This window comes from Neoarius graeffei, chromosome 2 (assembly GCF_027579695.1).
Source record: "Neoarius graeffei isolate fNeoGra1 chromosome 2, fNeoGra1.pri, whole genome shotgun sequence".
In the NCBI taxonomy this organism is placed as follows: domain Eukaryota; kingdom Metazoa; phylum Chordata; class Actinopteri; order Siluriformes; family Ariidae; genus Neoarius; species Neoarius graeffei.
This window is the reverse complement of record NC_083570.1, coordinates 109,644,367-109,658,585: the sequence shown is the minus strand read 5'-3', so window position 1 is coordinate 109,658,585 and position 14,219 is coordinate 109,644,367.

Sequence of the window (14,219 nt, the reverse complement as noted above, 5' to 3'; positions counted from 1 at the left end):
CCTCCATTTGTCTTCTGCGGTGTTCAGCAGCTTGTATTTGAAAGTCAGATGAAGCTTAAGCCATGTGGAGAGATTAGTGTAGCATGTCTGCTCCCAAAACATCTCCCCGGGCATTGTTTGCACAATATTTATAGTCAGTCTGAGGATTTTTGTCTGCCCAGAATCTCTTTAATCTTCCATTCATGGTATAATTATGTTGTCTTGTCTTGGATCATGGCTGACTTTCTCTTGAATTATTCCAACCCAGACCATTTTCTGATCCGGTGCCATGGCAAGACTTCATCTTGCTGACAATGCCAGCATTTGAATTTACATCCTGCTGTCACAAGCACAGAACTCCATCCATTCCACGGGAAAATTACATACATTACTTATTTGATTAAGTATGTGATCGCATACAAAACAAGGTTGAAGTACATTTTAACAGGTAGAAATAAATGTGAAAATGAATCACATTAAATAAACTAATCAGGAGTTGAAATCACATGTGAAAAATGAAAACCTACATATACACTACCCTCCACAATTATTGGCACCCCTTGTAAAGTTTCGTAAAATGGGTTAGAAAAAAAAAATCCACCTTTTGGTGAAGTCACTTCATCTCACACTGAAAAAAAAGAGAAAAATCCAGCCTTTAAATGAAATGAATTTATTCATAGAAAAGCAAATCCCTTATCAAGAAAGTTAATTAAATTTAATTGCATTTAATACTCTGTACAGCCTCCTTTTGGCAGTAAAACAGTCCTGAGTCTCTCCTATAACATTTTATCAGGTTGGAGATCCAGAGCAGGACATCTGAGCCCATTCCTCTTTACACAATTTCTCCAGATCATCCAGGCTCCTCGACCCTCTCTTGTTCTCTCTCCTCTTCAGCTCAATCCACAGGTTTTCACTGGGGTTCAGCTCAGGGGACTGAGATGGCCAGGACAGAAGCTTGATTCCGTGGACCATTTTTGTGTTGATTTGGACATATGCTTCGGATCATTGTCCTGCTGGAAGATCCAATGATGACTCAGTTTTAGTTTCTTAAAATGCAGAGGCAGCCAGGTTCTGATTTAAAATGTCCTGGGATTTCATGAAGTCCATAATGCCATGGACCATAACAAGGTTTTCAGGGTCTTTGGAGGAAAAACAGCCCCAAAACATTACAGAACCTCCACCATGTTTTACAATAGAGATCAGGTTCTTTTCATTATAGCCATCATTCTTTTGACACCAAACCCACCATGAGTGAGTATTACCAAAAAGCTCTGTTTCAGACCAGAGAACACGGTTCCAGTCAAAGTTGTCATAGTGTTTCACAAACATAAGGTTTGTTGAACGTTTGTGGTTAACTGACAGAAAAGGCTTTGTTTTCCCTAACAGACATTCCAAATAATCTGTTGGCAGGGAGATGGAGTCTGATGGTGGGTTTGGAGACTTGGAAACTCCTAGATTTTACTTTTTCTTGTAATTCACCAACAGTGATCCTTAGGGATTTTTTTTTTCCATCTCTTACCCTCGTTCTCACTGTACATGGGGTAAAATAAACTTGGCTCCTCTTCCAGGAGAGTTTGTAACAGTTCCAGTTGGTGTCTACGTTTGTATTTTTGCCCTAACAGTAGAAATTGACATTTTCAGGCAAGGAGCAATTTTTTTATAACCATTCCCTGACGTTTATAAAGGTCAACATATTTCTCCCTCATTTGGTTTGTGTGTTCTCTTTTCTTTCCTATGTTGACATTGAGGGAATATGGCTTCTGTGTCAGCTCATATTTGTTCCCCAGTTAATCAGGAAGTCAATGATTACAGCTTGAAAGTTCCTACACACTCCAATCAACTCAAACACACTGTACAATTTTAATGGAAATATACTTCAGTTATATTGTGTTCATGATCATTTCCAGGGGTGCCAATAATAGTGACCCTGTGGTTTTGTAAAAAATAATTTTCTTTTTGGGGGATTTGTTTTTTTCTGATTTTTTTTCCAATTAAAGGTTGGATTTTTCTCATTTTTTCAGTATGAGATGAAGCGACTTCACCAAAAGGAGGATTTGTTTTTACTAATCTTCACAAGGGGGGGCAATCATTGTGGAGGGCACAGTACACTACATACAAATGTGTGAAGTGTAACGAGTCTGAGAAAAAAAAACTGTGAATGGCATTGTGGGTAAAGTAGGAAGACAACGTGTCAATGTTTGCAAAGATGAAACGAAAAAGTCAACACTTCTCTCAGATTCATGTTTCTTTCCTGTTTTCTTTTGTTCCACTTCCTGAACTTTTGACTGTTGCTGAGGTTTTTTTTTTTTTCCCACTACAGCAGATGGGAGATTGATGATTCAGAGCAAAAGGCATTGACAAAACTATATATTTATGTGCCCTGTGATGACCTGGCGACTTGTCCAGGGTGTACCCCACCTTTTGCCCGTAGTCAGCTGGGATACCGTAGGCTCCAGCTTGCCTGTGACCCTGTAGAACAGGATAAAGCGGCTCGAGATAATGAGATGAGATGAGATGAGATGAGATATATTATTTATGTAAGAAGAGAAAGAGACAACACACTGACAGTTTACTTGAAATAAACCCAGAATTCAGGCCTGAAATCAAGCAAGTAACTGACAAAGATGTAATTTGACCAAATCGATGACAGAGTCAATTGTATAGTGCAGTCAGAGAGGAGATGAAGTCAGGCAGACTCAGCACACGTGTCCTTCTCACTCTTCCTCTGAATAAAACTGCTTTCCATCTGAAACATCTTAAAGCCACAGCAGTCTCTGATGAGAACAAATAACAACACTACAAATTCTTAAGCCATTCCTCTTTCCAGTTTCCTCATCACATGGATTCTGTAATTATCTTTTCATGCCAGTTTTGCCTCTAAATAAATAAATAAAAATTGAATAGTCATTTGTATAATTAACATATACTCTTCCACGGCTTCCAAGATTTATACTGAAAAAAAAAGGTTTTTGTTTGTTTGTTTGTTTATTTTTGTTTTATATTTTATTAATTTTTTTAGTTTAATCCTCTTTCATCAACACGTTGGTTCCTACATTACCCACAATGCCATTCAACTCCCTCCTGAGAGAGGTGTGGATGGATTTCAGCCTTGCTTCTTCCTATCCACAGAGAGTGATGCAGCGGCACTTTAGTCCTTTATGACTCTTTTCCACTGCATGGTACCAACTTGACTCGAATCAACTACAGCTGGTCATCATGGCGACACTGCATGAAACTGCCATGGCACACCCAGGAACATCTTTACTACTTGTGCATTTGTTTGTGTTTGTGTGTGCATGCCAAAGTTGCCACAATTCATCATCACATCACATCACATCACATTATCTCTAGCCGCTTTATCCTTCTACAGGGTCGCAGGCAAGCTGGAGCCTATCCCAGCTGACTACGGGCGAAAGGCGGGGTACACCCTGGACAAGTCGCCAGGTCATCACAGGGCTGACACATAGACACAGACAACCATTCACACTCACATTCACACCTACGGTCAATTTAGAGTCACCAGTTAACCTAACCTGCATGTCTTTGGACTGTGGGGGAAACCGGAGCACCCGGAGGAAACCCACGCGGACACGGGGAGAACATGCAAACTCCACACAGAAAGGCCCTCGCCGGCCCCGGGGCTCGAACCCAGGACCTTCTTGCTGTGAGGCGACAGCGCTAACCACTACACCACCGTGCCGCCACAATTCATCATGTTTCTAATATTTTTGGAAATCAAACTAAAAAAAAAAAAAAAACTGTACTGTAACAACATGAAAAGTACCATCAGTTTACAAGAGGCAAAAAAAAAAAAGCCACACTATATACAGTACACTCTTAGAAAATGAAGTACATTATTGTACTTATTTGTACCCTTTATAAACTTATTGGGACCATATATGTAACTCTCTTTTGATTAAATAAATAAATAAATAAATTTATTTCCTGGTAACATACTGGGTAATGTAATGGGTCGACCGAGGTTTTGTAATAAAGCAAACATCCTGGCATGACATTACTCGAACCGAAGCAGCAGGAATCCATCTATATTACTAAAATTTTGGGTCTTGAATGATTTCTTATGAAGGCAGGAGGGAACCTTTGGTCTGTGGCTTGCTTTAATATTCTTACTGACTACAGAGATCAAAAGCAGAGTGCATGTACGTTCATCGGTTTTACCAACAGAGTTTTAGGCAAAGTATCAGTACAGGCTGGCCAAGTTTAAATGTGTTACCCGCAGCAAAACTTTTTTTCTATATTTATTTATTTTTTCCTGCTTATAAACTTATGGTGCATTTTACCCAGCCACTGAGGTTGCACAAGTCAGTGCATGCTTAGTTCTGGTCCCAGGCCAGAACGATTGGGGAGGGTTGTGTGAGGAAGGGCATCTGATGTAAAAACCTATGATGATCCTCTGTGGTGACCCCTAACGGGAGCAGCCAGAAGAAGAAGAAGAAGAAGAGGGAAAAATTTATGGCACTTTTTTATCACATTACCATTACATCCTGACAGTCTAGATGCCACTTTTTATGCATTTCTGTTTGTTTGTTTGTTTGTTTAACAAAATTCATGAGAAATGTGACGAATTGTGGCAACTTCAGCTTGACATGACACATAATTTTGGTATCATATCAAAGTCCTTCCCATGCCCACAGCTGGTCTTCCCAGGCAGTCTCCCATCCATGTACTAACCAGGCCCTTAAGGCAGCGCTGATCTCTGTTTCCATAGCCCTTGGCCTTTCACCTATTATATAGCTCGGTAACCACAAGGTCCTCTGGTAACCGCTGGTCCTGTGTTAAGCACACTGATTCTCTAATGGTTAGAGAATCAGCTTTGGGACCAAAAGGTCACCAGTTTGATTCCCTGGACCAGCAGGAATAGCTGAAGTGCCCTTGAACAAGGCATCTGCTCCCCAGGCTGCTCTGGCTATCTTGTACGTCGTTCTGGGTAAGAGTGTCTGCTAAATGCCTATAATGTAATGTCTGGCCAGATTGCAGTAGGTACCATTTTTATGATGGTCTTTGGTATGACCCAATCACAAGTTGAACTCCTGATCTCCTGGTCAAGAGGCAGACATACTAACCACTCGACAACTTACGGGTAATAAATAAATATAGCACTATTTAAAAATGGAGGATTTGTTCAGGACGTCCAGTCTTGCCTAATGATGATGTAGCGATACAATTCTCTCTGACCAATCAGTAGTTCACAGTGTTTTCATGCCACCTTTTTGTCATCACATCAGCTTACTTGGAACCTCAGTGGAGGTAAAAAAAAAAATAGCACCTGTTACTAAGGTACTATCCATGAATTTGGCCTGATGGAAAACCAAAAAAAATACGAGTAGAGTGGAATCGAGTTGTGCTAATACCATGCAGTGGAAAAGGGCCATTAATCTGTCTATCTTTCTCATCCACTCTGCTCAAACAGACCTACTTCCAAAGATTCAATTTTCATGTCCTTCATATCATAGAACGTTAACTAACTGCGCTTAGTGTCTGCTGTAAAGTGCATCAGCGCTCCACTCCATCTGATATAATGATGGACATGGCTGGAAAATGGTAGAAAAGTACAGCTGGTTGTTTTGTTTTTAGGAGTTAATAGTTAAGTATTATTTTGTGGGGTTTTTTTTGTATTTTCTTCTCCGATTAAATGCCATTTTAACTGCACTATCAATAATAATGTCTGCCTGTGAAATCTGAGTAACACATAACCATCACGGTAATAACAAAAAAATACAGCACGAAGCAACAAACTAGCACCAGAATCACAACAATGATCAGATATCAAATACCACGAAACAGATCATAAATATGTCACTATGAATACATTTAAGGATGGTGGTTTCTTTAGTCTGGGCAAATGATCAACAACGTCTGGTGTGTGTGTGACATCTATCACTTGGCTGTCTTATGAGCCAAACAAAGAAGCCGCCAAAGGTTAATTGTCTGGAACAGAAGTACCCGTCAAACAGTTTCCTGATCGCTCCTCACTGGCTGGTGTGGTTTAAAACCAATTACAACTATAAGATAATTGCATGCAGTTAGGTGTGAAATTGCAGCATGTTATTTTTACTGTCACGCATCACTGATTTTAATGACTTTCCCTTTAACATTATATATATATATATATATATATATATATATATATATATATATATATATATATATATATCTTAAACTTTATCTTAGGTGCACACTCATTAAACCAAACACATCCATTTACATTTAAAGTAATGCTTTATGGTAATACTATTCCAAATGGTTAAAAGTTCTCCACTCAGTCATATTTACATTCAAACAGGAAATTACTTTTTTCATTTACATTTCATTACATTTCTGCTTAATCCTGCTGTCCCTTCATAGCCAGAGAAATGAAATGCTTTGCATTTACCTGATCGGTGCAGATGAATCTCACAGCTGTCGGTTTGATGTTGTGCCATTGGACGCATTCATCTTCCTGTCCGGCTCAGGCAAGCTTAATAATGTGTAATAAGAAAGGAAATGTGGCGTTGGAAATGTGGCTTCATTATTCCTCATGAAACTGGAGTCTGCTTCATCCATGCTTCCTGCATGCATCCCTGTATACATTAATGATGCAACTAAATATGAATGTTTTATTCAGATTGATCAGATAATATGTTCTAAAAAGACACTAATACATCTTTGCTCTAATTAATTGATTCATAAATTAATATGTTTTTCCTCACCAGAAAGTTTAACGGGCGGCACGGTGGTGTAGTGGTTAGCACTGTCGCCTCACAGCAAGAAGGTCTGGGTTCGAGCCCCGTGGCCGGTGAGGGCCTTTCTGTGCGGAGTTTGCATGGTGTCTGCGTGGGTTTCCTCTGGGTGCTCCGGTTTCCCCCACAGTCCAAAGACATGCAGGTTAGGTTAACTGGTGAATGACCGTAGGTGTGAATGTGAATGGTTGTCTGTGTCTATGTGTCAGCCCTGTGATGACCTGGCGACTTGTCCAGGGTGTACCCCGCCTTTCGCCCGTAATCAGCTGGGATAGGCTCCAGCTTGCCTGCGACCCTGTAGAACAGTATAAAGCGGCTAGAGATGTTGAGATGAGATGAGAAAGTTTAACCTACACAGGAAATTTGCCCAAGTAAAAGTCACTCAAATTGAAGAAATTTTACTCTACACCAGAGAACATTGGTCCCTCTCTCGAAAATTTTTTTCAATTTGAGTAAATTTTACTCAGGCAAATTTCCAATAAACAAACAAAACAAAAAAAAAGAAAAAAAACAAAACAAAAAGCAGCACAAGCATGAGATTTTTCATTTCCTGCCACACAAGTAATGGTCCTTCATTATTAATCAGTAGAATTAGGCAGGTTTGTCTCAATTTCAGGGAAATAGAACCAAATATCTTCATTAGAAATGAGAAGGGTACTCGGTAGCTGCATGCCTCCACCAAGCCACATATTAGAATATCCAGATGTTTACTAATCTGGGATGTGGATCCATATATGCATTTAACTACTGAATATATCCAGATTTGCATCAAAATCAAAGCAATTGTTCCTTGGCTCACCTTTCCTCAAAATGTCATCATTACATTAATGGTATTTAGCAGACTCTCCTATCCAGAGTGACATACAACATATTCAGAGTACTCTGGGGAGCAGTAGGGGGTTAGGTACCTTGCTCAAGAGCATTTCAGACATTCCTGATGGTCCAGGGAATCAAGCCAACAACCTTTTAGTCCCAAAGCTGCTTTGCTAACCATTTAGCCATGGCTAGGGTAGCAGGTGGACACCCCGATTTGGGTGGTCCACAATAGGAGCAGTAAGGCACCTTCTTCCCTCCACTAGCCTGGGAGTCCACTGTGGGAAAGTGGTAGTACTCCCTTAACCCCCCTGCCAGGGATACTGGCAAAACCATGAGGAGCAAAGTGTTGGATTTCAGGTGCATTCCGGATGGGTTCTCGCTGACTAGTGACTGCACATGAAATTGACATTAGGTGGATGATTTTCACTAATACAAACAATGGCCAAGGTCTCCCAGTCATATTAGTTGACTACTGCCAGGACTGTAGGCGTGGAGTCTGTGGCTCCTTTTCTTTGCCACTGAAAGAATTACCATATCTCAGCCTCACTTGATGGTGCTTTTACAAGAATGTTAAGAACAGCTTTAAATATCTGCTGGAAAGACCATCTAACAAATAAAGAACTATATAGATTTATTCCCCCCATATCGGCAACCATCTGGGAGAGAAGATTACAGTTTGCTGGCCACTGCTGGTGCAACAAGGAAGAGCTGGCAAGCTATCTCCTTCTATGGCAGCCCAAACACGGTACCACCTCTGTGGGTCATCCCGCACATACCTACATTGATCAACTGGGGGATGACATGGGCTGCCTAGTAGAAGAACTGCCTGTGGCAATGCAGGATAAAGTCGGTTGGAGAGGCAGGGTCATTGGGGTCCGAGCTTGCTCGACAAGTTTGTTTGATTGAATCCATGGCTTCCCCCTGAATCAAAATTCATTCACTACCTTTTAAATTATGTTGGGGAAAATCAAACAACCGGGGGTGAAAACATGATCTCATCTAACAAAATTGGTGGAGATAAACATTGAAACCAGTTCCAAACAAAAATACTAATGAAGAATCAGTCCCTTGAACATCTCTTAAGTGACATGAGGTTGAGGAACTCTCAAAACCAGAATTAGACCACACCCACTTCATGTTTAAATCCGAATACAGATAATACTAGAAGGGCTTTTGGAACAGTATGGTGCATACCTACACCAAGCCACATATTATCAACATTAAAATTAAAATCACTTGAACCTAGGATAATACTAAAGCTGTCCACCAAATTTCATCCAAATCCGTTTACTACTTTTTGAGTTACATTGGGAAAAGACAAAAAAAAAAAAAAATGGAACTGCATACATACAGTGGGGCAAAAAAGTATTTAGTCAGCCACCAATTGTGCAAGTTCTCCCACTTAAAAAGATGAGAGAGGCCTGTAATTTTCATCATAGGTACACTTCAACTATGAGAGACAGAATGAGTGGAAAGAATCCAGGAAATCACACTGTAGGATTTTTAATTAATTAAATGGTAAATTCCTTGGTAAAATAAATATTTGGTCACCTACAAACAAGTAAGATTTCTGGCTCTCACAGACCTGTAACTTCTTCTTTAAGAGACTTCTCTGTCCTCCACTTGTTACCTGTATTAATGGCACCTGTTTGAACTCGTTATCAGTATAAAAGACACCTGTCCACAACCTAAAACTGTCACACTCCAAACTCCACTATGGCCAAGACCAAAGAGCTGTCAAAGGACACCAGAAACAAAATTGTAGACCTGCACCAGGCTGGGAAGACTGAATCTGCAATAGGTAAGCAGCTTGGTGTGAAGAAATCAACTGTGGGAGCAATTATTAGAAAATGGAAGACATACAAGACCACTGATAATCTCCCTCGATCTGGGGCTCCACACAAGATCTCACCCCATGGGGTCTAAATGATCACAAGAACGGTGAGCAAAAATCCCAGAACCACACGGGGGGACCTAGTGAATGACCTGCAGAGAGCTGGGACCAAAGTAACAAAGGCTACCATCAGTAACACACTATGCCGCCAGGGACTCAAATCCTGCAGTGCCAGACGTGTCCCCCTGCTTAAGCCAGTACATGTCCAGGCCCGTCTGAAGTTTGCTAGAGAGCATTTGGATGATCCAGAAGAGGATTTGGAGAATGTCATATGGTCAGATGAAACCAAAATAGAACTTTTTGGTAAAAACTCAACTTGTCATGTTTGGAGGAGAAAGAATGCTGAGTTGCATCCAAAGAACACCATACCTACTGTGAAGCATGGGGGTGGAAACATCATGCTTTGGGGCTGTTTTTTCTGATCCGTGTAAAGGAAAGAATGAATGGGGCCATGTATTGTGAGATTTTGAGTGAAAACCTCCTTCCATCAGCAAGGGCATTGAAGATGAAATATGTCTGGGTCTTTCAGCATGACAATGATCCCAAACACACCTCCCGGGCAACGAAGGAGTGGCTTCGTAAGAAGCATTTCAAGGTCCTGGAGTGGCCTAGCCAGTCTCCAGATCTCAACCCCATAGAAAATCTTTGGAGGGAGTTGAAAGTCCGTGTTGCCCAGTGACAGCCCCAAAACATCACTGCTCTAGAGGAGATCTGCATGGAGGAATGGGCCAAAATACCAGCAACAGTGTGTGAAAACCTTGTGAACACTTATAGAAAATGTTTGACCTCTGTCACTGCCAACAAAGGGTATATAACAAAGTATTGAGATGAACTTTTGTTATTGACCAAATACTTATTTTCCACCATAATTTGCAAATAAATTCTTTCCTCAAAATTTCACAAAAATCCATTCACTACATTTTGAGTTATGTTAGAAACAAACAAACAAACAAACAAACAGAGGTGAAAACATAACCTAATCCAAAAAAGTTGACAGAGGTAAACGTTATGAGCACTAAACAGATATGAATAGTGTTACACCCTTGTGTTACACTCCTAATACACACTACTGATTATAGCAGGGTGCTATGATCCTTCTGACTCTCCCTTTTAATTATGTCATCATAGTCAGTCTTGCTGGAGTCCCTGCTTGCACTCAGCACAAAATGTATAGTCTTCTTATTCTTTAGGTGACACTGGGCATACCTAGCAACCTGTGTTTTCTCTCTCTCCTTCCCCCTCCCCTCCCCTCCCCTCCCCTCCCCTCCCCTCCCCTCCCCTCCCCTCCCCGTCTCTTCCCTCTGTCTGTCCCTCTCTGTTGAGTTACATGTCGATCCTGAGACACCAGTCATGCTGAGCTCTTCTGCTCTCCAGACTTGCCTGATCCATCCTGATGCCCTACTTCTGGCTGGAGTCTCATCGCATCGCTCCTGTGGAGGATGGCCCCATATGGAAAGTCGAAAGTCACACTTGGAAGATGCTCTGGACACTTACAGCAATACATTTATGGCTGAGGACTAAAGTTAACTTGCTAACTTTAGGACTGCAGTTGTCATGAACAGTTTTGCACTCAAGTTTCCATCAATGAACAGTTTCACTTCAACAAAACAGACTTCATGTTAAAACTATAATGAATTTCCTGGTTACACAGTTATATGTTTGTGACTCTATAGGACACTGTTATAGAAGTGAGTTATTTATAATCACATTGTCTATTATCACCCAGATGAGGATGGGTTCCCTTTTGAGTCTGGTTCTTCTCAAGGCTTCTTCCTCATGTCATCTGAGGGAGAGTTTCCTCACCACCGTCACCACAGGCTTGCTCATTGGGGATAAATTAGAGATAAATTAGCTCATGTTTAAAGTCTGTAATTTTCTGTAAAGCTGCTTTGCAACAATGTCTATTGTTAAAAGTGCTATACAAATAAACTTGACTTGGCTTGACTTGACTGTTCTTAGATAGGAAATTGAAAAAGGGGCATAAATGTGAAGCGGCCTAGAAGAACCCAGATGTCACTGTTGGTGAATTCTGCCAAACAGTCAAAAATTAAAACAATTAACCCTGGAGAACCCATGGGGTCAAATAGTTCATAATTTTCCAAGGAAGAAAAGGGTGCTTGGGTTCTACAGGGTTAAAAAAAAATGGTTTTGACCATGTAACCTACAGTTGTGGTCAGAAGTTTACATACAGTGACATGAAAGTCATCTTGGATATACTAGTAAATGCCATGGCAATATTTGGGCTTTCAGTAATTTCCTTGAACTGTTCTTTTTTCTGTGGCAGAATGATTGTACAGCATACAGCTTTAATAAAAAAAAAAACACTAGAATTTGGTGTTCTTACTTTATCATATTAGCTTTAATAATACATATATCTGTGTATGTGTGTGTGTTGGCCTTGCATCACAATGTGATGATAAGGGTTTCCAAGCTTAGGTATTGGCGTTTGATGACTGTTGTCACTTTTTCAAATGATAAAGATGCTGTCGGTGGCGCAAGTTTGCAAAATTGACTACTGATGATTTGGATCCTTCATGTAGAAGCGATTTCCAAGCAGTTCTATCCTTTGCAAAGTGTTCCCATGTAGAGGGACTGATACCAAAGTCCTTCATGTCTCTTTTTAAAACATCTTTGAAACGGAGAAGTGGACGACCAACCGAACGCTTGCCGTCACAGAGCTCTCCATAGAGTATTCCTTTTGGAAAGCGTGACTCATCCATACGGTAGACATGACCAAGCCAGCGAAGGCGACGTTTGCGAATAATTGTGAAAAGGTTTGACGACCCACAAAAATCAAGAAGTTGGACATCAGGAACTTTATCCTGCCAGCTAACTTTGGCAATCTTACAAAGACACCTAAGGTGAAAGGAGTTAAGGCGCCTCTCTTGATTACTGTATGTTGGCCATGTTTCACTCCCATATAGCAAGATAGATAAAGCACAAGCTTCATAGACTTTAACCTTAGTGATTAAAGAGAGTTTTCTGTTGTCCCAGACACGGTCTTTTAAGTTTCCAAAGGTCGAAGCTGCCATCCCAATCCGTTTACTTATTTCGACATCCAGATGTGGTATGTTGGCGACAGTAGAACCAAGATAGCAAAAATGATCGACTGACTCAAGGGGCTCACCGTTTATTTTGATTTCAGTGGGACATGGCAGATCATACGACATCACTTTTGTTTTCGAAGTGTTGATTGACACCCCAAAGGAAGCACAAGCTGAAGCAAAGGAGTCACAAAGTGATTGCAAATCATCCTGGGTGTGGGCTAGAAAGACTGCATCATCAGCAAAGAGAAGTTCACGTATCAGGAGAGTGTTAGTCTTTGTCTTTGCTTTTAATCTGGCCAAGTTGAACAATGACCCATCTGACCTAGTGCACAGAGATATTCCAGAGGGATCAGGAAAAGCATGTCTTAACATAACAGAAAAAAAGATACCAAACAAGGTAGGAGCTAGTACACAACCTTGCTTTACACCATTCTGAATATCAAAGGGAGCAGACATTGTGTCTTCTGAGCTGACAATGGCTTGCATATTCTCATGGAAGGAGCGAATAACTGATAGCAGAATAGGTGGACAGCCAATGATCTGGAGGACAGAGAAGAGTGCCAATCTATTAATCATGTCAAAAGCCTTGGTTAGGTCAATGAAGACCATAACCAGAGAACGATTCTGTTCCACTGCTTTGTAGTTGGCATAAGGAGAAGACCATACCCACAGTTGAACGACCAGAGTGAAAACCGCATTGACTTTCTGGGAGTACTCGTGCAGCAAGGCAGTTCAGATGATTCAGAACAACACGGGCAAGAACTTTACCAGCAACATTCAAAAGGGAGATAGCACGATAGTTATTGCAATCTCTACGATCACCTTTGTTTTTGTACAGTATTATCATCTTTGCATCACGCCATTCTTTTGGGACAGTGCCAGAATTCCAGCAGTTGACAATAATTTAATGCAGATATTCGATTAGAACAGTTCCTCCACTTAACAACAGTTCAGGAACAATACCATCATCACCAGCAGCTTTACCAGGTTTTAAGCACTTAACAGCCACTTTTAACTCATTCAATGTTGGTACGCTATCAAGGTGGAAGAGTGTATTGAGGTGAGGGGTACTTAGGATAACATCCATGTTAACTGGGATAGTGCAGTTGTAGAGGTTAGAGAAATGATCAACCCAACAGGATATCTTTTCATCCTTGCTGGAGAGTACAGCCCCATTAGAATCAAGCAGGGGTGCAACCTTTAATGTTCTGGGACCAAGCGCTTCTTTCAACCCACTGTACATACCTTGCAGATTCCCAGAGGTGGCACAGTTTTGAATCCTAGAAGACAGGTCTAACCAGTAATCCTGAAAGCACTGGCGAGACAATGATTGAGCATGAGCACTAGCATGTTTTAAGAGATCTCTGTTTGACTGGGAAGGATCTTTAAGATATTGAAGACGGGCTGACCTTTTCTCCTCAATGGCAGGCCAGAGACGACCAGCAGAAGCTGAAAACCAGTCAGGCTGCTTATGAAGAGCTGTTCCAAGGGAGCATTTAGCACTTGAAGTAATTGCACTATGCAGTATTTCCCATTGGGAGGAAGGACAACCAACAGAAAGGCACTTTGAAGCCTTCAACACTGTTTCCAAGTTTGACTGATAGATAGCACAGTGATCAGGATGTTTTAATGCTGTGATGTTTAATCTCGGCTTTGGAGAGGGACGTACACGATGGACTTTTTTAGGATGAAACATTGTTTTACAGCAAACAAGAGCATGGTCAGTATTACACACAGCACTAT